General features: G+C 45.3%; 1 protein-coding gene across 4 annotated transcripts in view; it reads left to right on the forward strand.

Annotated features, from left to right (window-relative positions):
* Wwox (WW domain containing oxidoreductase) overlaps nt 1–27,929 on the forward strand; it is an 881,439-nt gene that overhangs the window by 296,670 nt on the left and 556,840 nt on the right. The window lies entirely within an intron of this gene.

The raw sequence follows: 27,929 nt of genomic DNA on the forward strand, positions 1-27,929 counted from the left end.
TCCCCGGAGGGAATGTGGTCGGCCTCTTGTCTCCTGAGCCAAGGCCTCCTTGTGCCTGTACTGTCTGTTCCAAAGATATCAATTCTGGAAGGCATTGCCCATTATTAAAGCATAAAAAACTTTGGATCCTTGATAATTGTATCCAAAGGAAGAAATTCAGAAAGCTTAAAACTTCTGTCAGTAGAGACCAAGCCACGTTACTGTTCTGTGAAGCTTCAAAGCTTTGCCGCATTGGAGAAAAGCATGCTGTTTTGTTGTCAGATAAAGGACATCAGCAAAATGAGTCCCAAGTCACCATGGGCTCCTGTTCCACCTCCTTCCCAGTCAGTCTGTTGTTTTGCAGGGAACAGCAAAGTATGGCCCTGGGGCCAATTCCGGCCTACTACCACTTTTTGTACAGTTTGCAAACCAAGAGTCCTTCTCTCTTTTTTTCTTTTTGTGATTCTGGGGATTGAACCCAAGGCCTTATGCATGCTAGGCAAGGGGTCTGCCACTGAACTATGTCAGCAACCCTCTTTTTTTACAAAATTTTAAGTGGTCAAAAAATATTAAAAAGTAAAATAATATTTTCTGATCATGAAAACCACGTGGAATTTAAATTTGAGTTCTCTTAGAGTTTTCCCAGAACACAGCCTTGGACATGTCCTTGGTGGCCGTGGTGACATTACAGTGGCAGGGTGAATAGTTGAAAGACACAGGTGAGGCCCACAAAGCTGACAGTGGTTCCTAATGTTTCAGAGAGCATTCTCCCACTTCCTGTGGGCAGAGGCCGTGAAGAACAGGTTTTGATCCCTCCTTCCCCTGTGAACTGTGCTAGTGCTAACATGGTCCCATTGCCACTTTTTAAAAAGAATTCTTTCTCTCCAACAGGTCCCAGCCATGACCTTCCCTGCTTGTCCCGCTCTTTGTTCCCAAGTCTTGGCAAGGTGAATAGTAAGGTATTCACCAAGGGTCTTGCGACCAGCCTGTGGTCCCCTGCAGGACAAAGAGCGTCACCTCTAAGATTATCAAGCCATCCTGTGGCACAGGGTGCCACGTCCTTGTACCATGGGTGCCGCCATCCTTCTCGGTAGTTACAGTATTAATTTAGGGATGATGAGGGGAAAGTGGTCTCCCTTTATCTGTTAATCCCTTGGAGCGAGTTCTGTTCAGAATGAATAGTCTTGAAACGTGTAATAAAGTTACCCATCAAGACCACTTTTACAGAGAGATTTAAATGTGATAATAAGAATAAAAGAAAATGAAGTGACATTGAGGGCATCTTCTTTTATAATGGCTCTTGGTCTTGACTGTTAAGCACACTGTAAAATGACTTTTATACATTTATGGATTGAAATGGTTCTGCTGAAATTTTAAGTGTTAACATTGTTCAAACTTCCATTACCAACACCTCTCCCGTTGTCACAAAACAGTTCCATATTTGATATTTGATCACACGAGCTTGGGGTATTTTATACCAGTGCTCTCATTTCGTGCAGTTGGCGGCTCTGCTTATTTTGATTTGAGCACCTTTCTTCAGGAAGTCAATACTTATGTTTGCACATTTTGCCCCAATTCATCCTCTGAACTGATAGTCACAGAAGATATTCTGTAGAGAGACAGCTTCAATGTTTTTAAGATTGACTTCAGCAGAACATGAGGACTTTTTTCCTTCTCAACCTTTTTCCTTCTTTTTCAGATTTTCTTTTTTGCTCCTGTCCCCACACTGAACCTTATTTGTGATAACAGCTTTGTCAAGGTGTAATGCACATACTGTGTCATTCGCCCCTTTAAATTGTACAAGTCGGGGCTTTTCGTCCATTCACAACCATCACACATTCAATTTGCAGACACTTTTATTACCCTAGAAGGAAGGCCTGCAGCCTCAGCAGTCACCTCCTCCGTGCCTCCTCCCCTGCTCCCCGGCCTCCCCTCTTCCTGCCCCTCTGGATTTGCATGCTCTGGACATTTCATATACTCTGAGGTCCTTTGTAACTTCCTTTCCCTCTCATGATGTCCTCAATAAATGCCATACTTTCATTTTCAGTCCTTTGCTTGTTGTTCCTTGCATGTAAGCACAACATTTAGCAACAAATGCGTACATGCATGGCAGTGTGTAGCCTGCCCAGCTCTTAGATCCTTCTCGGTGGCCACCCTGGCTGCTAGCGGAGCTGGCATCTCCCAGGCTTTCTCCGAGTGCTGTTGATGCCACAGCCAATGCCTTACTGGTTCCTTAAGCTCCTTCCTGTACAGCTGTGGGCACACCAGGAAGGAAGGCTGGTCCCTTAGTAGGTCTGTCCAGAGTTCTGCGTTAGAAATCGGAACGCGAGCCCTTCAATCTCTCAGCCTTTAGAAGCTTTTTTTTTTTTTTTTCCACTTCCATTTTCCTCCTCCCAGGGACTTGAGTGCAGGGACCCCCTGGTACTCCTTGGGCCCTCCTTGGTTACCCAGAATGGACCTAACAGCAGCTTCTGGATACCTTGCCATTGCTGGGAGAGGAGATTTGTGTAAATGGATAAGTTTGAGTTTGTAAATATTTTCTTTTTTTTCTGTCCAGAGTTTTATAGGAGAGATTAAGATGTTATCAGCCAATGCTTTATAAAATTGAGGCCTGTTCTGACCAGTGTTCATGGTAGAGAATAAAGTGAGTCCGACTTCCACTGATGGAGAGACATAGTGAAGAACGGGTCTCTTATTGATTCATTATGTAAATAAGAGGAGTTGGAACTTGAGGTACCTGGCCTGCCTTTCCTTCACCCACCCAGGGTGTCCTCAGCAAGATGACCAGTTTCTGGTTTGCCAGCCATGGATCTGGAGGTGTGTCTAGGTTCTCATTGTTACCAAATCTAGGCTGCAGACAGGTGGTGAACTGACTGGATGTAATTGGAGATCGGCTTTCATTATTATTTCAAGACCTGTCCTGCATTATCACAGAGGATGGAAAGTCTCCCTAAGTTATAAACCAGCTAATTGCTTCCTCAGTTGAAGACCTAAATGAGTTTTAAAGCAAAATGCATCTCTCCAGGGGCCAAGTAGCCAACACACAATAGGCAGTTGAACTAGCAGAGACTAATGCAGGAAAGGTCCCCCACTCTGTCCCCTTTTCTCCCTCTCCTTCCTTCCCTCCTTCCTCCCTTCCCTCCTTCCTCCCTTCCCTCCTCCCCTCCCTCCCCTTCTCTTTCTTCCTCCCTCGTTTCCTGGTTCCTCTGCCTCTCCCTGTCCCCTCTCTCCCTTGCTCCTTCCCTCACTTCCTTCTTGGGTTCATCCCTCCTTCCTTTTCCCCCTTTCATTTAACCATTATAAATATGATGGGGTTGTGTCTGTGGGCTTTTGCTGGTAATTAAATAAATTATTTATACATTTAACACAATCTTGAATTACTAGGTGATCATCCTAGGCACTCAGAAGCATAAGAGCCCTTGAAAGCAATATCCCAGCATAGCTATTCCATAGCACGTCCTACAATCTAAATATTGCTTTTAGTGTAATCGAAGCAGCAAGAGTAGTCACAGCAGTTGATGGACTATTTTTCAAATTGATTTCAAAAATGTATTTAAGGGGATGATCTTCTAGTCTAGATTACCTATTGATTTTTAATATGAAAAGCTCATTATGTAAGCAGTAACTGCATATAAAAACCTAGCAAACCTTTGCATAAATCCTTTAATTGAATTTCCAGAGCCTGTGGTTCTACTTTTTTTTTAATTAAATCTATTTCTTTTTTTAAGTGTTACTGTGTAATTTGCATGCTGTGAAGAGGCCCTGTCCCAGATAAAGTGCCATTGATCCTTATTAAACCTCACCTCTGGGCTTGCTTAAAACTAACTGGAAAAATTAAAGTGTTCATGCCGCAGTGCGCTTACAGCTCCTGTGATAGGATTATGGAAAAAATAATAAAACTAATTTCCAGGAGAGAATTTATAATGTGAGATTTTATTTTTTTTCAATTTGATAATTAATAGTGAAATCATATCACATATAAATCATATTTTAGCCTATAAACTGAAATGGCAATTAGGAAAGATAATATATACTTGATGTAAAACCATCATGTTCCATGCGATAATCTTTTGGCACTTTTAATTTTTTAATTGTGGAAGGAAAGGATTATGAATTCAAGTCAAACACATTAAATGGTGGGTTTCATTGGAAAAATCTGATTCTTTTACTATGCACCATATTAGTAGATTTTTAATATTAGTGTGAGGAAGTATAAAAGATATAGAAAGAGATATTCTGGTTATGTTCGTGCTAAAATGTATGTATTAGAATTACCAGGGGAAAGAAAAATATAAAAGCTGCAATAGGTTTTTTCTATTTTTTAATACCTAACATTTGTTATTTTAAAAGCAATAAAATCCCCTAAAGAAATATTCATAATCAATAAGAACACAAAATATGGAATATATTAACTGAGTTATAAAAATGTTCATAGTATAGCACAAAATGAAAAACACAGCAAGTTATGTACGGTTTAAAGTGTAATCAATTTTGAGGTTGTATACAAGGATATAAATGATAAACACAAGTAGTAGCATTTTTAGTAAAGGCTGTTACAAAATACTGTATTTATGGCCTATTCCATTCTTTTTATAGCTCATTAATGTAGAAAACAAACACAGTGTATCCATCTTCTCAGACAGCTTAAAATTCCCTTAAATGATATTTTTAAATGGAAATACTGAGCTCATTTGATCTGTTACTTCTTTAAGCACGTTAGGTTGAATGGGTGAATGTTCCACACTGCAGGCTTCCTTTACAGACTCTGGAAAGAAAAAGTGATAATAACGACGTATATCACTCTTTCTCCACCAAAGAGGGCCAAATCTGCCACTTTTACAAATGGCTTGATAGCATCCCTCTCCCCTGCTAGGCTTTGTGCCCATCCTCTATGTCCCAACCCAGCCCCAAGGAGAGCTTTTCTTCCTTTGGAAGCTGCACCAATTCTTCCAGGCCACAAGGGGGCAGTTGAGTTGCTGGGTCATCGCCCTAGTGGGCAGAGGAGAACGTTACTGCTTCTTCCAGAGGTGTGTGATGTGCTGTGGTGCCCAAGCTAAGCAATTGGTTCTGCTGCTCAAGTCGTCTGGGGTTTTTGTTTTGTTTTGTTTTTTTCTTCCCCCTTCCCATGGGCAGGCCCTTCCTGAGTAAGCTGAATCTGTAATGAAATATCAGTAATGTAGTTCCAGTTTTGAATTTGGTCTGGATGTTTCCATCATGGCCCCTTGTCTCATTCCATCTTGTTATTCTGTGGACTTCACTAGACTATCATCATCAACAGGTATATTTCCACGGCTGAAGGAGTCACAAACTTGGATATTCAGCCTTCTTAAAAATATAGGTAGGGTTAGCAGTGCTCTCTGTGTGTTTTCCACAGTGTAGGTACATTGGGAAAGAAAAAGAAAATCTTGGTGAGCACTTGCTACGTGTTTTCTTTGCCCCCTTCTCTCTATTTGGATCAACACCCACTCAGGACTTCATAGCTTCTCTGGTCCATCCATCCATCCTCTCATTTCTCCAATATAGATTGGATACTGTTGTGTGTCAGGCACTACTTCAGCTAGTAAGTAGATGAACATGAATCTGGGTCACTCTTTGCCTTCCCGGATCACATTATCTAGGCGAAAGACAAAGCCACAATGCCAGTAATTTTAACAGGAAGAAGCAGAGACCTAATTCAGCTTGAGAGAAGGTTGGATTTAGGAAAAAAAAAATGTTTCATTATATGGTTGAAACTTTATTTATTTACTTTTTACTTATCACTGTGGTTTATTTGGACTTTATAATTTGCAAAGTAATAGTATGGGAACTAAGTTTCATGATTTTGAGTGCCATGAAGCTCATGATCTTAGAATGATGGTTCTTTGTGGCATGATGGTAAAAAAAGGAGATAATTTACATAGTGCAAATGGACACGAGACCCCTCCCTTTCTGTGGGATAGACTGTTGTTGGTCTGGTTGCCTCCAGAGAATCACGTGGCCACTGTCTTGGGACGGGTCAATAAGCAGGTCCATTTGTAGAATGAGTAGTTTCCTGCAAGTTGCCGCCAGGGGTCATGGCACCAAATAGAGGCACTGTCTGCCTGTGACATGGGACAGTGGTTAGAGTCAAGATTCAAGACCCAAATGAGGAATGAAAGCCAAGCTGGGCTTGGCACAGATTTGAAGCTTATGACAATGCTAACTCAACCATGCCCCTTTATCCAGGCTATGACACGGTAGCCATGCGCCCCATGTGGCTTATTTAAATGTAAATTAATTACAATTAAAATGTAGTTGCTCAGATGCATGAGCCACATTTCAAATGCTCTACAAGCCTCACGTGGTCAGTGGCTACCATATTGGGAAGTGCTGATATGGAACATTTCTACCATAGAAATGTTTCATGGGGTAGCCCTGCTCAAAGGAGAAGTCTCCAAAGTCTGATCCGTTGGTGTTCCAAAAGAAAATATTTCAACTTTTATTTATCTATTAAACTCCTTCATGTCTTATTAAATATTTCAATATACTGATCAAATGGAAGGTACTGTTTTAAATGCTTTGCCTGGACATACATATGTCATCCTTTCAAATAGCCTATGATGTGATGCTATGATTATCCATATTTTGCAGATGAGAAATCATATGCACTAAGCAAGGAGGTAGCAGATTAGAGAGTCCACCTTAGGTGTTTCAGCCCCAAGGTCCTATACTCTCAAGGGCTGCAGATTCACTCTCATCTAAGAATGGTGATTTTTCACACTTGCCCTCTCTAGTCCTCTGTCTGGAGTGTGTATGGCAGGCAAGGCATGCTGAAGTCAGGTTTGATATTTCCCCAGATAGCGGGTGCATGGTGGAGCCTCTCTGCTCTGCTCCACGTGGATTTCAGCTTCTGAAAATGCTTTACAGGATTGCGTATATGCACAATTAAATGGATTGGGACAGTATCCTGCCTGGTTTCCACCAAGGTGGCCCTCACAAAATGAGCAGAAGGCCTGGAAAGGTTACTGCAGGGAGACCAGCATTTGAAGAACTTGAACATCAGCCAGCAGTGAGAAAGGGAGGGGTTGGTTCCTCCACTCCCCCTAATAGGAGCCCTTCTTCTGCTACAGGTGAACACAGTGAAAGTCTGATTGGATCTGAGAAGTGAATCAAAAAAACTGAGCCTAAAATAGCAAAGAGAAAAGGTAAATTGCATGCATGAGTTTCAAAGACTCATGTCCCCCTAACACTTTATCCTACTTGAAGAACGTATCTGAGACAATGATTCACGTTCATAGTCTGTAAGTAAATAAATAGCAGTGGAGGTACGTGCCCTTAACTTTTCTGAGGAAAGTGTCAATTAAAGACTTATAGGATTTTAAGCAGTTGGTGGCCTCTGCCTGTCTTGGTTTTCATGGTTCAGCTGGGACCCTAATCAGTCTATTCCCTGCCTACTAGACGGGCATCTTTCAATAAAGCTGAAAATCCTGAAATAAAAGCTTTTGAGAGGAAAAAGGAGCCTTTGATTGAAGTAGTGTCGTGGCACAAGGAAGAGCTTCTGAAGGGAACTTTGTTGGATGTGCCTTTGTTTATCAGAAACCCGGAGGGGCTGTCCCCAGCCCCCATCCTTTAATTTAAAGGTCTTTAAAGTTTTTTTTTTTTTTTTAAATATATTCTGATATCAGCATATAAGTGCATTTATTTAGCTTAGGTTATGGAATCCTGAAAAATGTGAAGGTGGATGGTTTCCCCAGCACTCTGGCCATACTCGCCAGAAATTTCCCAAGAATGCCATATGTTTTGCTCAGGGCAAGGTGTGTGTGTGTGTGTGTGTTTGGACATGTACATGCAATGGAGGTAATAAGAGGGCCATGTGTGAAAACTGTGCAAATATGACACATGTTACGTGTCTGTGGACCTTTTCTGTCCATCTTGTTGAGGTCGGAGCTTTAAAATAAAAAGTGAAATTTCTGTGCTGAAAGGGAAAGGGAACCCCCTGCTCCCCTAAGGATTTCTTAACTCTCTCCTATCCCAGGTTCATGCTGAGCTGCCCAAATCTGCATCTTTGATGTGTTTTTCTTTCCTATGTTTTTCAAGGGCTTTAAAAAAGATCCATTTCTAAAGAGGAACATGAACATCCTCATGCCTGTTATGATGAATGGGTGGAGTAGATGGATTTGGTCCATCTACTGGTAGGGGAGGTAGACCAGATAGCTCCATGTTTTTAAAAAACATTAATCAATATTTGTTGAATATTTACTCCTGTAGTAAACAAATTTCAGTGGCTACTATTACCCTTCTTTTCTGTGTGCAGAAGCTGAGGCTCAGAGAGGTTAAGTACTGAGCTGGTGTTGAACAGCTGGTAAATGGCAGAGTACTTACTTGCTCCAAGATGTTTTCCCAGGACCACGTTGTATGAGAGTCAGTGGTGTGATGCAGAACGTGTGTTTAATTTTTCCTGGGAAGGACCTATCTTATTCTTCTGTTTCCCTGTGTCTATCAAGAGTTCCAGATATAAAGAAGATATAGATCTGTTCTAAAGAAAGAAAAAATGAAAGAGAAAGTCATTCATATCTGTTTCTGGAGGCGTTGGGGATGCAGGTTTGCAGGGACTGAGGCTTATGCGCTGTGGGGGCCACTGGGTGGAAAGGAATCTAGGCAGGGCCCCTGGATGCCCCAGGGCCCTTGGGCTCACCCTCTATCAGCTTCCCGTGTTCTGACAACTTTCATAAAACCTTCTTGGAGAGGCCACTTTGAATGCCAGCTAGTGTCTGACACCTCCACTGTCGTCTTCTCATGCCCTGAAATGCGAAAGATACTTTTACCCTTTTGATTTGGTGTTGAAGGTCATTTGAAAAATCATATGTTTACTCTGAAAAGGATTCAGCCTCCAGAGAGTCTTGCATGTTTCCTGAGAGAATCTCTCCTGGCGGGGACAAGCTCTACCGTCAGGGCATCATCTCCAGGAGCCTGTCCCACTCTGGAGGCTTCAGATGTTTCCTTTCTGCCCGCCTCTCCGCATCTGGGTAGATTTTTTTTTTTTTTTTTGGTAGTTTCTTAATGGTCTTTAGCAAAGGCAGTAAGTGACACTGATCAGTGCAGGCGGACAGTAAGATTTATAATGTATTTGTGCTACCTGATTGCCAACAGAACCGGCCTTTCCCAGCGGTGCTGTACGCAGACTCGGAAAATCAATAGGGATTAACCTCTGACCCCCTCCACATACTTACTGTGGCTGCATCGCTTACCAATATTTCATCTGTTTCACTCAGCCGCTGTTACTTACTCAATAATGTGCGGCCAATCTCATAAGATACTAATTAATTTTTTAAAATGCAGCATCACTTGAAGCTGTGATAAAATATCCCACCTTTGGAAATCACCAGGCCCTTTTGGTGTATTTATTAAACTCACATTAATTAGCTTTAATTTTTTTTTCCAAAAAAGGAAAGGGACGGCCCTTACAATGCCAGGATATGCTTTGCTCACAAACCGCCCCCGCTGTGGTTAACAAGAGAGGGGCTCTAATACAGTTCTTCCCCTGGTGTGTGCTGGGAGTTGGGCCCCTTTCAGGAAAATTGTTAATCTTACGTCTTAGACACTTCCCCCCACATTAAAGGTCTCTTTATAGATACATGAATAAATGTGCTCTCTTATAAGATGAACCCAATGTAGCATTGTTTGAGGATCAGAATTCCCTTTAATACCTGGGCATGGTCTTGGCGTGAACATATGCAATGGCATGTATAAACATGTGTTTTTATGAGCTGCTCTTAATTACTGTTACTGCGTAGGATGGACAGGGAGCACAATTTGCAGTAGTAAATACTTGCTTTTTACCTTTATCTTTAAGATTTGGTATATATTAGAGTACTGTGCATTTGTCTTAAATATTAGAATTGTCGCACGTTTTCTTCATCTAAGATGCTTTTGTTCACAGAATTTTTTTTTTTTTTTGCAAGAATGCCTATTCCCCAGAGTTTACTTACAGTTTGCTATTGATCCGGCAGCTGGTATTTGAGTTAGTCGATGTACTCTGTAACTTGTTTAAGATACCCTACCTGAGCTATTAGTTTAAATAATGTATTCATAAATTGATTAATCATTACAGTAAGACTTATTAGCTGCATTTATATCTGCATGTTATCCACAATTGACTTGTAGTCTAATAATCACGCATATTTAAGCAGAAGTCAGGTTTTATATTACAACTTCATAATTATCAAGGTGGAAAACAGTAGCGGTAGTATCCTGTGCAGAAGGTGAGTGGGTGCGGGTGTTACCAGTTGGGCTTCCTAAGCAGGCTTCTGCTTTTACTTTTCCTAGGTAAAATAGAACATTGCCCCACCAAAAACAAAGTATAGAAGTGGGCCAGATTCTCCCTGCCTTGGAGCAGTGATTGGATTTGCCAGAACTGTCCTGAGGTCAGGGTTCTGGGGTCTGGGGGCAGCGGGAGAGGAACCTGAGGAACATTGCTTCAGTTTCTCTAGCAGGTCCGTGGTGCTGGTGGGCATCTGCACATGACAAAGGTGGTGTACCTGCAGGACATGCATGCCCTGACCTGTCCTCCAGAGAGGCCAGCCGTGCAGTGTGAGAAGCAGCAGCCCAGCGAGATTCCCTGGGAACCAAGTGTGGCTGTTAAATACCTGAGACCAGTGTCAATGGTCCCTCCTCATGGAAATGGAGGAAACAATACAGCTTAGCAGATTAGGGATACATGCGTTTGTTTTTGGTTTTAATTAATAAACTATTTTTAGAGAGAACTATTTTAAGTTTACTGCAAATTTGAGTACAAAGTTTGCAATTCCCAGACACCCTCTGTCCCCACCCATCACCTTTAATCCAACCTCATGTAAGTTAAAAACAATCTTTTGGGCAGTGGATGCAAAATTCTGGCTTTGCATGGGCCTGCCCCACTGGGCCACATCTGACTCCCCATTCCGGGTTTCCTCTGTGGGTGGGGATCTGCCAGGCCCCCCTCCCAAACATTCACATGAGCTGAACCCCTTCTTTCCTCCCTTTTGGTTGGGCAGTCACTGTCTCCCCATGTGATCTTGCTGCTTCCTAAATCTCCCTTTCAAACTTGATTCAACAACCTGCTACATTAATATCTACTGTGTGTTCTTTGGGTAAGGGGAGGGAGCCGTCTCCCAGTGTGTGGAGAACACTGCCCGCCACGAGGAGGACAGCTGCTTACAAGCCAGCAATTGTGCTTCCAACCCGGGACAGCGCCTCTGCCTGGATGCCAGGTCCAGATGAAAGGCAGATGCCGCCCAGCTCTTTCCAAGGACCCCACTCCCCAGCATGGGGCTTCATCCATTATTGAGAGCAGGCCGACTCCCCTCCACCGCCCCTCCACGCACTCATTCTGCCAACCTTATTCAGAACGTCAGCACGGATGGCTTTCCTACAAAAGCATAAAGGCCAGCCAGGAAGCTTCTGCCAATAAATTATTTGCAGTCTTTAATTATTATCGCACAGACTTATTAAACTTCTTGGTTACCTAGGAGTCTATGTAGCTGCTGAAAAGAGTTTGCTAAACTTTGAATAAAAGACATTTTGTTCAAAAACAAACTCTCTTTGTGGATGCTGTTGCCATATGCTTGACATCCATGGAGGGGGCGGGGTGTGCTGGTCCATGGTTAACCACCAGGCCTCTTGGCACGGGGAGGTTGGGAAGTGTTTGCTGATGACTGTGGTGTAAATATTCATGCACGGTGGAGTTCAAGCGACCAACTTGGGGTCATGAACATAGAGGGGGAAAGAACTGTGCAGTACCACACCTGTACAAATGTTGTTTTTCCACTCTACAGGTAAATAGTTGTGAATAATCTCCGAGCACAGATAATAGTTAAACTTACCCAAATTATATTGTGTTTGCGTTTTTCTTACCTTTGTTTTCCATGTAAGTAATTTAATTATATAACTTAATATTTAATAATGAGCATATCCATTAGCCAGCTCATAAAAATTTCTGGAAATCTAAAGTTCTTCTTTCTTGAGCCAGTCAGACCTGGCTGCACATGCCGCTCTGTGTGTTTAAATTGCATCTTGGTTTCAGATGAAGTTCACGATCTGTTCCTAATTCAGGCTCTTTCCTAACAGGGTATCCCTGCACAGTTTTCTGCTGGGGTGTGATGAGCCAATTGGCATGCTGCTAAGTGTCCTCGACAGCGGGCAGACACATGTACCCTGGTTGGTACATCCCAGACGATTCTGTTGTACTGATATTAAGGACAACAATATTTTGCCAGAAGCTATAACAAGATGATTCTGTAACAGCAGCATAGTGACACCAGACTATGTTTTGCAATTTTCTTTAATATTTATGCTGGATAAATAATTTATCTCTTTTTTTTTCAGGTTTTTGTTTCCTTTTTTCCCCCCATCTGGAATATGTTGATATAGACAGGTACTAGGTTTCCCTGGATGACTAAAACAAGGGTTTGGTGATTTTCTTCCATGAAAAAGCAGGTGCATCAGCAGAGTGGAGCCCCTGGGAGTTGCTTCCCCCAACACCACAGCCCATCCACTAATATGAACTAATGAGACCTATTAAGGACCGGCCCACATGTTTGAAGAGAGTCACTTATTAATGATCCGTCTTGGCATGGCATCCTGGCCTCAAGACCACTCGACACTGTGGGTTTGGAATGCTGAGTGGCATGTCTCACCTGTTATCCATTCAGAACTATGCAGAGGCTTCTTCCAACACAGTTGCTAAGTCCTGAGCTGTTGACATGAGGAACTGCATCATCCTCAGGGGTGGGCATCTCTTGTATGTGTTGTAGGGAGTCTAACACCATATCTGGTCTGTGCCAGTTAGATGCCTGTGGCAATTGCCCCCCCCCCATGTGCCATGATCAAACACATCTGCAGGTATTGGTTCATGCCCTGTGGGAGACAGCAGAGTTGCCCCTGGCTGTGAACCAGTGTTCTTACCACTCCATGCATGCAGGAAAGGTGCAGTAGAGATCATGTCCTGTATTCAGCCCTCTGGCTTCCAGGATCCACCATCCTCCCAACACTGGAATTGGAAATCAGGAAGCCTAGTATCACCTAATCAACTTCTGTCCAGGAGGCTGCACAAGAGGAGAAAGCCAGTATTTGCACTCAAAGACTACTGTCCCACACCCACCAAGCTCCTACAGAGATGTCAAGGTCACAGATTCAGGGACCTTTTGTTTCTCTGACTCTGTTATCTCTCTTATTTGTTTTAGTGGTGCTGAGATCAAACCTGGAGTTTGATGTGCCAGGTGAGCCTCTGCCATTGAGCTGCAGGCCCCCACATACCAGCTTCTGACCTATGGAGCTGGTGGGGTCCCTCCAGGAACTGGGGAGTGTGCATTTTGGAGGACTTGACAGGCTCCCATGACCTTGGACTAGAGGGACCATCGGGAGACCAGTTGTCCTTGTTTGGAGGAAACTCTTTATCCCCACACCCTTGAATTTGGTGCAGACCCAGGATTGGGTCCAGAGGTGAATTTCAGGAGTGCTGGGCGAGTGCTCCAGATCTTTCTCAGCAGCAGAGCAGGCTTGGCACAGCTCAGTGGTACACGGCGCAGTTCCTCTCCTGGTCAGGTGAAGGACTTCTCCTGGAACCACACTGTGTGTAACCTACATATCCACACTGGACCCTCTTTTCAGATCCAGAAGGGCTGAGATTGAACTTTTCCAGAGTTGTCCTCTGCAAACATGAAGTTTCTGGCTTTTCCAGCTGGGTCTGCCACTGGGACATTTGTACATGATCACATTGATCCCTGGCCGGCACTGCCTGGCACCTGGGTCTTCAGGTGGCCTATCTTAGGGCCTTCACAGCTGCCACAGTGGCTGACCTCAGGCATCTATGAGGTGGTGGATGTGATAGAGGAGGCCATCCAACCCAGGGATGTTCTTGGTGGACCACCTGGGCTCCATGTGGCCCCAGGGTAGCTAGCTCAGCTCGCTGACTCTTGTTTTCTTACTGTTAAGTGAGCGTGAGGAGCCTCTGTCTCAGAGTAGTGAGAGGAGAGCCCGGACAATAGGCAGGATGGCCTTCGCCGAGCAGGCCCTGGTCACCAGGTCTCTCTTCACTGTTCTTTTGGTCTTCTTGCCAGTGGACGAGGGTGCGATGTGTGGGTGGGAGGGATGGCCTCAGATAATGGCCAGAGGCTGCTTTGTCCCCCTGCCTGTAGGACATGAGACTGCACAGTCTCTTCAGAGTGTCTAAATCCTACCGTGAGCAGGCCTTTCAGAAACGGTCCGGGAGATCAATAGTTATCTGCTTACCTCTCTGGCTGAGATGAGATTTTATGCTTGTTACTAGCAGATCAATAGTGAAAGCAGATTCTGTTAAGTTTTCCAAAGGAGTCATTAATCTCCCTCAGCCTCAGTTTCCCTATCTGTGAAGTGAGTCTAACCAGGATGATAATGAAGAGTTAGGTCAAGTGAGGTTGGCAGCCAGACGTCCCCTCCCCTTCAGCTACACGAGAACATATGTCCCCTGCGCACCCCGGGTCAGCCGAGGTCACACGGCTTGGAATAATGAACTGCTGCATGGACGAAACTTCTCTCCTCACTTGGCCACACACCTGAGAGCAAGCTGTCACTCTGTGAACCCACTCACACACTTCTGTTTCTGCACAATGCCCTCTGAGAGAAGACGTGAGGGACATTTGTGATCTCTCTTTTTTTTTTTTTTGTGAGCACTCTTCCAGGGAGACTCAAATTTTTATTCCTTCCTGAGGTTTTGTGTGTGTGTGTGTGTGTGTGTGTCTTATATTTCCAGAATGTTCCGTCTGTTTCTTTGTGATATCAGAGTCTCACTCATAGGATGGAAATGACCACGCGCTGAGCACCTGAGCTGCAGATGGTAGAGATGGGAGCGGGCCATGCTGTGCCACTGGAATGGACGAGGGGAATTCGGAAATCCTCACACCGTGTCTCCTGGCACCTGGAGCCCCAGTTCTGGCTTGAGCGCCCGTCCTGAGGCTGCTGAGCACGAGGGTGTACCATCATTGTGGTAGCAGTGGGGGGGGGGGGGGCAGGGCTGGCAGTGGGGTGATTTTAATGTTTATATTCCACTGGGGGAAGCTCTAACAAAGACCCATCATTTCCCAGATAACCAATTCTTTTAAAAGAACATCTGTTGAAACTGGTAATTTACATTCTTCTTAAAATACGGAGCGACATAATTAACCCTCTGGGGAGACTAATATTAGTTTATTAGAGACAATTTCTAGTTCTGTTTATTTTTACACTAAACAATTTGTTCCAATGGGGGGGGGGACATTTTAAAATTTTTTTGGTTGTCGTGTGGTGGCTTTTATTTGGGGTTGATTTTCCTTGTCAAGGACACAGGCAGCCCGATAGCCAGGTGATGATAGAGGGTCTCAGCGAGCGCCATCCGGGACCCGTCGAAGCACAGGGAAAGCTCCTGACACTGGCTGGTGTTGGAGGAACCCAGCGTTGTACTGATTTCCAGGTCTAGTCTGCTGTAAGGTGGCCTGGAATATGTTGATAGACAGGTGCTAGATGAGTGTGCGTGTTTCTGTCATCGCCTGTCTCCAGGCACTGCTTTGGGCTCCTTTGGCAAGGAGAAGTCCACCCTGGGTCTCCTGTGCCCTGCTGCGCTTCCTGTGTGTGTGCTCACACTTTTACCAGGAGGCCAGATGCGCCGTCATTCCTGATGTTGGGCTGAGTTCAGACTTTCCGCTTGTTACGGGACACGGGAAAGAAGTCAGGGCATTTTGATGTGGCACAAAGGCCAAATGACTTGCAGGACCCTCTGGCTTTCTGGTGGCCCTTTGAACTGCACGGCACCCACTCGTGTCCAGCCCTTGTGCCCTCAGCTCTCTGTCCTACAGCAGACTAGGCCAGCTCCAATGTCTACAGATTCCTCTTTGGTACAGGATGTCCCCTACCAGTACTCCCTGAAGCTAAGCAGCTGGGCACTCGGCCTGCAAAGTGGCTCAGAGAGCCTCCCTCTGCTATGGCCATTTACTCTGCTGCAGAGCCGGACTCATTAGTAGGAACTCAGAAAATAAAACTAGCCATGAGCTCATGCGCTAGAGTCATCATAGGCAACTCAGCTCGGCTCACAGCCCCTGCAGGGCCCTGGGTGACCACTGAGGCTCAGCCAGGCTGAGTCACCTGTGACCTCTCCCAAGGTGCCCCTCCTGCCCCTGTTCAGCCTGTTGGCCAGCGGCTATCTTCCATCCTCCTAAACCCAGCTCCTGGCATTGTCCCTTCCATGAAACCTTCCCACCTGGTTAGTGACCTTCCTCCTCCCTCGCTCTGCCTGGACACCATGGTGCTTCTGGCCTCACAATTGTCCTGTCAGACGCTGCGCCCCCTGCTTCTCCATCTCTAACCTGGCCCGACACCTATAGGTGCTCAGTGGACAGCTGCTGAGTTTAACTCTCTCCCGTGTCTCAGGCTGGTGTGTATTTAAGTTCCTGGCATCTTGTTTTCGGTGAAGTGGACAAGGGTGCGATGTGTGGGTGGGAGGGATGGTGACAGATCCCGTCAGACAGGGAATCGCTGTCTTGCACCTGGAGTTTATTTGCCAGCCGGAAGATGAGAACTGAATTAAAAGATCTGGGAGAAAATTGGAGCAGATAAAGCTCTTTTGAATAACAGTCATTTGAGGTGTGGGGGACGGATGCTCCTGAGACCAGCGTCACCTGCACCTATCATAGTTCCTTTCCACCCCTCCTCCCCCAGTTCCCTTCCTCAAGATGCCATTGCGCACCATCTTCACCTGGCTTTCTCCTTGGAACAAACATGTTTCAAGGGCGGCAGGTGGTACTTGTAGTCTCTGTGTGTGAAGGGAGTCGGGGGTGGAGGTGCTCAGTCATCTTCTCTGTGTTTCTGAAACTCGGAATTCTCCCTTGAGGATACCTGGCTGGCTGCTCTCACATCACAATTAATCAACACTGGAACACTGGGAATTCAGGTGGCAGGCAGCCCATGGGGGCGTGTTCACCCAGAGGAGCTGGTGGTCCTGCTGGGTGACTTGTTCAGCATGCATGGTGAGCCTGAGGCTGATAGAGCTTGTCCAAGGCACAGTCACAAGGCAAACCGTCTCCTAAGGGATATGCGTGCATCTCCATTCTGAGGAGTTTTTCCTCTTCTGTTCAGTGGCCAGTAGGCAGGTTGATCCATGCCATGGTCTACTGGAGGGACCCAGTGACCCTAGCAGTCAGGCCCATTTCTATGACTTCTAGCCTCAACTGCGCATCCTTGTGTAGAACCCAGCATTCAGTATGTTGGCATCAAGCAAAGTTTACCCTCCAGTCCAGGTTGGATTGATTGCATAGGATGTACAGAGCGTTCTTCCACATCTAGGACCATGACAGTGATCAGGAGACAGTGGTCTCTGACTTAGGGACCACGCTTGGGGCCTGCCACAGAATACCAGATATATGTGAATTTTTCTGTATTTTATTGTGGTGCTCATATGTCCTGAATAATTTGCAATGACTTATAAAGTTATAATTCAGGTAGTGGTTGGTTCTGAGAGAACATGTATCAGCATATCAAAAGTGTTTTCTTCATCATTAGTAGATAGGTAACCAGGGCCTTTCCTGTTTATACACTGAGTGCCATGCATGTGGGAGTACCGAGCACCTAGCAAGCGTCTGTTTCCACATCCTGTGCTTGTGGCAGACATCACAAATCAACCGAATCATGCTCAGCACACTACTGCAAGTAGTCATTACTAATCATCTGCGGTCATTATAGGAGGTATTCTTTATTTACCATCCTGCCAAAGTAACATTTTGATGAAAGTAGTGTGGCTCTTTCTGCAGAAGACCAATTGATCTCTAGTACAGCAGCCACAAGTTTGTGACTTATTCCCAGGGGTGCGCTGCTGCCGGAGCTCAGCCTTTCTCCTAGGAGATGGCTGGAAAATTTTCCAGCCAGTTATGTGATGGGATGATGTGTGTCCCACTTCTGTTTTCTGCCCGGATCTGACATTCACTCTTCATCCATAAGTGGAGCTGCCTGTTGAGAGTCTATGCATTTGGCCCAATGGCTCACATTGTGCTGATCCAAAAGCTTCCGTGGAAAGAAAAGACTAACAGCAAGACCCATCTCCGTGGCAGGCTTGCCAACGTGTTGAGGTATATACACAAGGTGCAGGAACATACCTGTCACAAGTTCTGGTTAATGCTATAAAACCAAGAACCACAGCAGTCACCATAACTAATGCTTGTATAGACACATCACACTTGTGTGTGTGTAAACACATTGTACACAGTACTCCTTCGGAGTCCTTTACGTGAATCAGCCCTCACAGCAACCCTGTCTCCACTCTAGAAGGGAGGAAGCTGAGGTACATAGAGGATATGTGACTAGGCAAAGAGCAGCCGTCTGGAATGGTGGTTGGGCCCCAGCGTCCATGTTGTGACCCCCTGCATCATGTACATCACCCTGAACTTTCTCCTGATGGATAGACTAATGGAGCCCTCCTTGGTAGGCAGGGCAGAGACCCCAGACTTTTGTAATGATGCGAAGGGACCAAAGTTGGGAGCTAGAGGCTTACAGGAGGTTTAAACCTCAAAGTCTCAGAGCAGCGTCCTTCCTTGTGCATTTCGGATGGGTCAGTAAATTACCATCTCACAAACACAAAGCACTAAGCCAACAAAAGGAAATTAAGGCAGCAACAAAAAAACTCATGTTCCTCTTGAACATTTTTGGTCTGGCAGCACTTTTGAACGCGGAGTCCTGGTGTCTCCTGCTGGAGCCGCGTGTGGGGCCTTTGATTGGAAGTGCCCGTCTCCTGGGTGTGCCTGGTCCTGGCTTAATGGACTGTACATCAGTTGCTTTTTGCTTTTTGAGGAAAAGAACTGTAAGGCTTGGCCATGGGTCCTTGAGTCAGCACATCGAGCTTTTTGTCAATTAGCTCCTCCCCCATCTTTATGGTCTGCCCTTTCCTGTAATTACAGTCAAGATCCTATAGCCGGAGGAAGGCCTGTCAATTGAGTCAGAGGCTGATGTCCATCCTCGGTGACAGCCCACTCCAAAGGTTTTAGGCCTGTCCTTAGAGAGGCCTGTTATTTCCTCCTTAGGTACTTTGCTGCGACCCAGTCCACCACCATCAGATGAATGGAAGGGTCTTATTCCGTGGCTGAACCCAGGGGGTCAGGCCCCTTGGACATGATGTACTGCAGAGTGGAAATGCTTCATTGATTTGTGTTTTTTAAATTAAAAATCATTATTTAATATGCATCTCTGTGCTTATAGGAAAAGATCTGGAACAATGTGGAGCAGATTGTTGATTGGGTTTTACCCCTGGGAAATGGGTTCCAGTAGGAAGTCAGGGAAAAATAGTTAGCTTTTACTTTGGGCCAATCTGTACTATTTTTTTCTTTCAATAAGCATGGAATTTTTTTTACAATTTCAATTTTTTTATGTAGGTAAAGAATTAAAACCAGCAAGCTTATTTCTCATGATCAGATCCTCCCTAAGAGAGGAAAGGCGTAGGCAGATGGTGGCAGAATCTTGCAAACACTTGAAGGGTGTCCGATCAGTGACGAGCATGTTGGTTACCTCTAACCAAGCAGCTCCCTGCAGCTGTGTGGACCCTTGGTAGGCTGGACTCTTTCTCTGGTGACATCCGAGCACAACTGCAGGCCACCAGGAGGAAGTAGGGCCAAAGGCAGAGGGTCCCAAGTCAAGTTAATAGGCTGTACTTGTGAAGCCAAGTTACTTAGAGCTGCCAGTTTGTTGAGGGGGTCACACCAAGGACATGATTCTGGAGTAGAAGTGGCACTGTGAGTACTGGTTTGTGGATATGAATAGTGCATTTATGTCATCCCCTAACACCTAGTGTGATCCTGTGCTGACTAAACCCTTGTTTGATTGGACCTTATACATGCGAGGCAAGCACTCTACCAACTGAGCTACGTCCCCAGCTCTTGATTGGATCTTGTGATTTAATGTTCCACAGTGCAGACCTTCAGCACTACCTTATGGGCACAGTGTGGGTCTGAACCTGTCACCCTTAGCTGTTTTTCACAGCAAGCGGCTGTGCTATTGTATCATCCCACCCAAATACACACACACACACACGTGTGTGTATATATTCCTCCACCCAAATATACATATGCATGTGTGTCTATCTGTGTTTATGTGGGTATATACATATACATATAGATGCACATCTATATGTGGTGTGTGTGTGTGTGTGTGTATTATGTAATGGAGGTATAAGAACTCACCAAAAACAAACCAGCCAAATCATGTTTAAAGGAATTTGATATTTTAAAGCATCCCAGTTGTCTACCAAGAATGGAAACAACACAAGCCAGGACTCCGTTCGCCTTCCCGTCTGTATTGTGGTTACTCGTATGGCTTTGTACATTTCGTGCTGTAATTGCGGGGTTTGCCCTAGTGGTTTCGGGTCCTGGAGTGGGGGTGAGGAGGCATGTCCCTCTCCCACAAGGGACGAGCTTTCAGGAGGAGCCTGCTCAAGGTTATGATAAAATGAACTCTTCCCACTGGGAATTCTGCTGACAGGGGACTGGGTACTATAGAGTCCGAGAAAGGGCTGCACACTTTAAAGGGAAACTAGCGACATGCAAAGGTTAGCGTTTCCTGCTCTATAGATTCAGAAGGGACATTATTTTTTCATCGATTTGGTGAAGGAGTGGCGGGATTGTTTGTGCCCACCCCTGTTCTCTTTGGCTTGAATGTAAGTGCAGTTCCGTGGTCGTGTCTCCTGTGTTGGCACTGAGCGATAAGCGCAATGATGATTAAGATGGAGTATTATGAAGTCTAAAGGAATAATTCTGAGGACTTTTAGTCTATTAACTACACGAGGCTTCTTAATAGTTTGGCTTAAGGCAAAAATGATTTTATTCTAGCTTCATCTTTGTTGAGTCAATAATTAACAGAGTTTGATTCAAATTGGATTTTCCTAAGAATAAAAGCCACCCAAGTCCCTCTCTTTTCACGTGAAAAATGGTGGCAATGTTGTGTCTTAACCATGGAAAGTGTCCAGGGTGAGGCTGGAGGCCGTCCCCCCCAGTCTTGCTGGGTGGGGTTGGCCCATGGAAGGAGGCTGGAAGTCCACCTGCCCCTTCATATTAGTGTTTTACTTTTATTTTTTTTCTGGTTTTTGTTTTACCTTTCTACTTTGACCTTAGCTAACCTTTCTAAAATGGTCCAGTGGGACTCCTAGGCATTTCCTGTCCTGACAGGAACTAAAGGGTCCCATATCCTCTGCCTTGCTGGGTCACTGGGGCTGGGCCAGGGGGCTCCCTGGTGGGGCTGGGTGCTTCTTTGCAGCTTGTACCTTCTGGAAGCATCTGTACACTTGACTTCCTTATTTCCTGGGCTTAGGCTCCTCCGGGGTCAGGACTGTGACTCCTTTTTTTTATAGGTAGCTCCAGAGGCCAGTGCAGGACTTTATACTAGTCTATCTGAAATGCTGCATCACGAAGTGAGTGTTTGGAAAGGAGGTCAAGGCCCTGCCGATCCCCTTGTCTCTGGATGCCCTGGGACCTCCCCTTCATCCCGAGTCTGTGTGCTATGTTTAGGCATTCCTGGCGCCGGCCCACGAGGGTTCAGTAGTACCAAATGTCCCTTTATATTTCGAGGCCTCGCTGCTTTGAGTCTTTTAAGAAAGAGATAAAAGGAGTTGGGAGGATGTAGGTGGGAATTTGAATTCTGTACACGGGAAAAGAGAAACAATGCCCGACTGTGAGGCAGAGAAGCAGGCGGGAACCTTGACAGGCTCTGCCAGGGGTTTGGGGCTCCAAGGCCTCCTGTGAGCGCACGTAGAACCAAGCATGGTGTCTCTGTGTGGCCTGTTGCCAGCCAGATACACCAGCACCATGGCCAGCTGGGCTTACCATGTGCCTGGCTGTGAGTGGGGAAAGGTGGGGCTTTGCAAGGACACCCAGGTGTTGTTAGGGCTGCAGCCGGACTGCGGCAAGGTGTGATGGCGCAGCTGGTGCTGAGGGCAGGGAATCTCTACCCCAGTTGCCAAGGTGAAGTCGAGTCCTTCCCGCTGCAGTTCAGTTCTCCTAGGCACGAAGCTAGCCAACAGTTTGCATTCCTTGCTCCCTCCCTTCTTCTAGTCCGTCCTCCTCTTTGCTTCTTTCATCTTTTTTTTTTTTTTTTTTTTAACTTAGCTGCATGCTGCTGCATTGAGTCCACTGGGACGGAATTTCTCTCCATCGGATGAGCGGTGGTGGGACGTGCCAGGCGCGTGCTGCAGGAACACCTGGCTGGGACCCTGGCACTGTCTTCCCGTGACTGGGCATCCATAGATGACTCGTGACAGTTGACAAAACCGGAGGCTCAGCTTGGGTGTCGTCTTGATTATTTCAAACGCTCTTCCAATTGGAGTAGCTTTTTGGGACAGGGTATGTTTGTGCTGGAAGCCCCAGGAATATCGCCGAATCCAAAATCTTTTTTCTACGATGAATTATTCAAACAGTGTTTTCCAAAATTGTCATTGATCAGTACAGACCCAGAGAGCATGTTCAACAGCGCCTTTGCCGGGCCTATGAGGAGCCAATATTTTCTGGCTCAAAGAAGTTCCCAAGAAAGAATTCAAAGCCAGTGGGTCTCCTCTGAGCGGCAAAGTAATGCAGATGGCACACTTAGGTTTGCTGGGATGGAAACCCAGGGGGTTAGCTTCGCCTTGGGGGAGGGCATTGTCCTCAGGCACTCAACAGTGAAGAATGTGGGGTGGGTCGGGGGTCACCTGAATGGTATGGATGGAAATTCCCAATTAATGCCTGTGAAAATTCTGAATTTTGAACACAGACACCTTCCCTGCAACATGTGTGTGCGCACACCCTTTCCTGTCAGTGCTGAAGTGGTTCTTGGACACGTGCCCTCCTGCTGTAAAAAGGCAGACAAGTTAGTTCCAACACGTCTGTGTAGACATTTTGGCATTATTTGTGAGGAGCACCTCCTGCTGCTGCAGTGGCACACACACCAGAGCAGGTCCCTGCCCACAGGAGAACTTAAAGGAGCAGGTGGCAGGGGCTTCCTGCAAGGGGAGAGCTGGCTGCCATGTCCCCCATCTTCCTCCTGCTGTACCCTGCTGCTTGGCTGGCTCTCCCAACAGTGGGCCTCAGCTCTCAGCTCTGGCTGGGCAGGAGCCTCCCAGGGACTTCTTGAAAGTGGTGCTCCAGGCTCATTGAACCAGGGCTCTGGGGGGCGGGGCAATGGTGTTTCTGGGGAGGGAGAATAAGGTCTGAAAATCCCCTTAATCCAAAGCATCCTCATCAGATTCCAGGTCTGTGGGGAGAGAAACTTCTTCCGAACATTCAGGTGGGCGGATTCTGGAAGTGCAGCCCTGGGCCAGATTCCCTTTGCAAAATCAAGATGGGGGTCCTGCTTGACCCAGGGCTGTCCTCTGCGTCTCTGGAGGCTGACACGGTGTCCCTCTTCTTCCTATTTTGATCTTCCTTCTACAGGGACCTTTTACATCTGCTAGAGCTCTGCAGGCCCTCGCTGACTCCAGCCCTCCAATATTCCTTCTCTGTAACAGTTTTATTGATATGTAATGCACCTACCATATAATTCATCCATTTAAAGTATACAGTTCAGTGGGTTTTGATGTCTCCACAGAGCTGTGCATCTATCACCATGGTCAATTTTAGAACATCTTCATTGCCCCAAGAAGACACCCTGCAGACTACAGCCAGCACCCAAACTTCCTCACCCCAGCCCACGGCAACCACCACTCTGCTTCCTGTCTGTGTGGATTCGCTTTCTGGACATTCCATATAAATACATCCACTCGTGGTCTTGTGTATTTGGTTTCTTTCACTTGGCTTTGTGTTTTCCACGTTCATCCCCCGTACAGCATGTATCAGTTGTTTGTTTCTTTTTTTTTTTTAAGATTTTTTTTTTTTAGTTGTTGATAGACCTTTATTTTATTTATATGCAGTGCTGAGAATTGAACCCAGTGCCTCACACATGCCAGGCATAACCCTGGCCTATCGTTTCTTTCTTTCTTTATTTCTTTTGGAACTGGGGATTGAACCCAGAGGTGCTTACCCACTGAGCCACGTCCTCAGCCCTTTTTTATTTTTTTTATTTTGAGACAGGGTCTCCCTGAGTTGCCTAGGGCCTCATTAAGTTGTTGAGGCTGGTCTTGAACTTGCAATCCTCCTGCTTCAGCCTCCCAAGGCACTGGGATTACAGGCCTGTGTCACCACACCCGCTGTTGATCTTTTTTTTATTTTTATTTTTTTTTTTAGTTGTCAGTAGACCTTTAGTTGTATGTGGTGCTGAGGATCGAACCCAGTGCCTCAAGCATGCTAGGCAAGCACTCTACCACTGAGCTATAACTCCAGCCCCTGTTGATTTTTTTATGACTAAATAATATTCCATTGTATGACTACACCTTATTTTTTTAAAAAAAATCCATTCACGAATTCATGGACATTTGGGTTGTTCTACTCTCTGCCTATCATGAATAATGCTGTTATGGAATCTGTGTAGGCGTTTTAGCATCAACTTGTACTTTCACCCCAAATCCTTTAATGGCATGCCTTAGCAGCATTGTCTGTATCACGTCAATGTCTTAAAATGTCTGGCATCAGAAAAGAATCATTATTAGCAAAGCTGGCAGCTCTGGAGCAGGGTACCAGGGTCCTTAGGTGACATTTTTACTCTGCAACTGCTGTACGACCTTGACTGTTACTGGCTCAGCTTCTTGGAGATGAAGAGGGAATTCAGTGTCCTGTGCTGGACCTCCCCTCTCCTGGAGATAGCAAGAGGTAAAATGAGGTGCTTTCTGAGCAGGGAAGGTGCCGAACTCCCTGATTACTACAAGGCGTCAGTATTGTTTGTATGATTAATGAGCCAGCGTTTCAGACATTCCCATTTAATGTATTTGAGCCTTCTAACAACATTGCCTTTCATGTGTTGCTGCCTGTTTTTGAGATTTATGAGGCCTAACTTGCAAGCGATGTGTGTCTGGATTAAGGGAACCTGAGACTCTCTATTTATGTCTGACCCGAGGAAATTCCCTTTAAGCTGCTTATCAGAGGTGCATGCTGAGAGCATGATGGCAAGATGGAGCTGGCGGTCCCCTGGTAAAACCTGGAAACTGCTGTCACTCCATTTTAACTGAACTGAAAATGAGCTAACAGACCCATAGGTCCACCTCTAAGCATCTGCCAACTGTTCCACTTTTGTAAATTTAGTTTAAAAAATATATATATGCCGCAGTTCTGATTTTCCCCCCATGCACCAAATCATCAGTGTTGAATTCAAGTATAATCCCTTACTGTAAAAATAAAGTTCGATCAAGGTGATTTTTAGAAACTAAATGCACCTTTGATTTCAGAAACTGGAACACAGCTTCTTATTTCCTCGGTATTAAAATCAGTGTGCCACACTCTTTGCATTTGCATTTTTAAAACTAAAAGAAAATCTCCATGCCATAAATTTTAGGTTTCTCTAAAATATAGAAGTGCAGAAGCACGTGTGTGTGCATTATTTTGCCACCAGGGGGCATTGTGGTTTGACTGTCCACTTGAACAGCCTGCATTCTATCAGTTTACCCAGAAAATAGGAGGCCTGGGAGTATTTCTGATTCCTTCCAAGAAGGAATCATATCTGGAAGAGAACAGATGTCGATTCCCTTTCCTCACTGGCGAATAGTAGTGTTGTCAAATTTGCTAAACTTAGCCAGTCGAAGATTAACATGCAATATATAATATGCATGTGCCTAACTGTACAATAAATAGTAAATCACATTTTTATGCTTTCTCTGAACTTGGAAGCTGCAAGTTATTTTTTTTTATTCCCTGGGTGTGATGAAATAAATAACCTTCAAATACATTTTAAAGATGTCAGTCAGGCAGGAAAAAAGTGCTTGGCAACTGTGTTTGATAGATTTCTTTTATGATTAATTCTCCTATTAAGTTTTAATGACTTTAAAGATATAAAGCTAGAAACCACAAAACTAGGCATGGTTAATAAATAACTGAAATACCAGGTATATAGAAATGCATCTGTGGAAAAATGAAGTCATGTATTCTTGGGGACTTGGCAAGTCTCCAGAGTAAAGAATCCCATAAGGGGGGAAATGATTAAAAACAGTGAACTAAAGAAGATTTTTTTTTTAAAGAGTAAATCCTATGAGAAAGGTGCTCTGTACAACTCACATATGTAGATTAATTTGCTTTATGAACCAGTGTTTATCAGCAAGACTGATCTCTTGGAAGGCATTTGTCCATTTCAGGATTTAAGGAATCCTCATAGAGTTTTCTAGTATTTATCACTTACTTCTCACAGTTTCCTTCCTGGGCTCATAAGGAATGGAAATTCTGTTGCTGCTTTACTATTTTAAAGATGCTCCAAGGACCGGTATGTTCCCAGTCATGGGAATCACAGGGACTGTGTTTTAGTAATACCATCTTTTCTTTTCTCCTTGAACACCCAGAATTCAAGAAATATGACCAGGTTTGTCCTGAAAACATCTCTGCAAATCAGGGAGGATGGAAGGATTAATTCTAGTTTCCAAATAGCAAAAGTGAGGCTTGTCATGGGGCTTGGAGCCTTGCCCCAGACACATGAAACCTCCCGTCCGTGGTGGGCTGAGTTCGGAGCTAGGTATGCAGTCATGCTGGGCCCTCCGCGGTGGGCAAGGCTGCGGTGTTTACTTTCTACAACATCTCAACTTGAGTCCTTAAGCCTAGTGGTTTAGAAATCAAACACACATTTAATTAATATGAATAATGACTGGGAAGAGTTACAGGGCCCCCAGAAGAAAATGTATAAATGAATATATTTTTATATATACTTTTTGTGCCAGAAAGGAGATAAATGGTGCATTTAACATGATTCTTTCTCCTCCACTAAGGGCTGTTCTTGTTCCTGAATTTATTTGAGCTCCCAAAGCAGAATAGGTCTGGAACATTCACACCAGGTACACCCTCCTCCCACCAAAACTTAAAATCTAAAGGTCTTTTAAATATATACAACTTATTTTTGAAAGCTGCGGCCCATTCCAAATGAATTCCAATTCTCGGCTACTAAATTGCCTGGAGTGAGTAAACAGAGAATATTGTTCCCTTCTCTTTATATTATCTCATACCGAGTCACCGCACACTTGCCAAGGGTTGGAGGCTGCTTCAAGCTGGACAACACCTTATCTGAGTAGCCTGGTTTCTAGAAGGAAGTCAGAGTCTACCCGGCCTACGCAGTGGCACTCGGATTACCCCTGAGCCGAAAGAGGCTAGAGCCAATAGAGACAATCTGTTCTCCCTCCAAAACCATCTACTTTTATAAGGACTGCAATGTAGATGTGACCTGGGCAGCCAGAGAGCCTATTCCAGAGCTTCGTTGGACAACAGAGCTCAGTGACTTGCCTCTTGGGGCCAAGCAACCTCACCAAGAACTAAGGCTTCTTACTTGCTCTGACCTGGGGACATTGCCCGGAAGCGTGGTCAGCAACACCCTGGTTCCCCGTGCTGGTTCTTTGCAGCACATGGGGGACTCAGGCTGCAGGCTGGAAGGAACCCTGAGCATTTGGCCAGGAAAAGGCAACCAGTTCCAGCTGGCCCACACTCTGTGCTTTAAAAACTGCCCAGATGAACTGATTTTGTAGAGAGTGGGTGGGGAGGCCTCCAGGGCTGTGGAGGAAGATTCGGCCTCTCTCTCCTTAATCATGAGCAATGTGATTTGGAGAGAGGAGGAGGGGTCGGCTCTGCAAAGCACATTTCCTTGGCTGAGCTCCAGAGAGAGATGATCTGGCAGGAAGGCAGCCATCCCCGGTCAGCCCCTGCCAGACCCCTGCACCACTGGGTCTTCTGCTGAGTTGGGTTGGTCTGTGTCCTAGAGACACTGGCTTGGCTGGCAGGATCTGCCTGGTGGGGGGCGAGGACCACAGCCTTCAAGTTTGGGGATAGTGGCTTCTGTGGACGTGGAAAGACTGCATCAGAAATGAGAGGCGACTTTCCAAACATAACTTGGCCTCCCTGTCCTCCCTGTGGACACAGGCCGAGTTCTGTTGGCCCCATGCCCAA

Source organism: Marmota flaviventris, chromosome 18 (genome assembly GCF_047511675.1).
Source record: "Marmota flaviventris isolate mMarFla1 chromosome 18, mMarFla1.hap1, whole genome shotgun sequence".
NCBI lineage: Eukaryota > Metazoa > Chordata > Mammalia > Rodentia > Sciuridae > Marmota > Marmota flaviventris.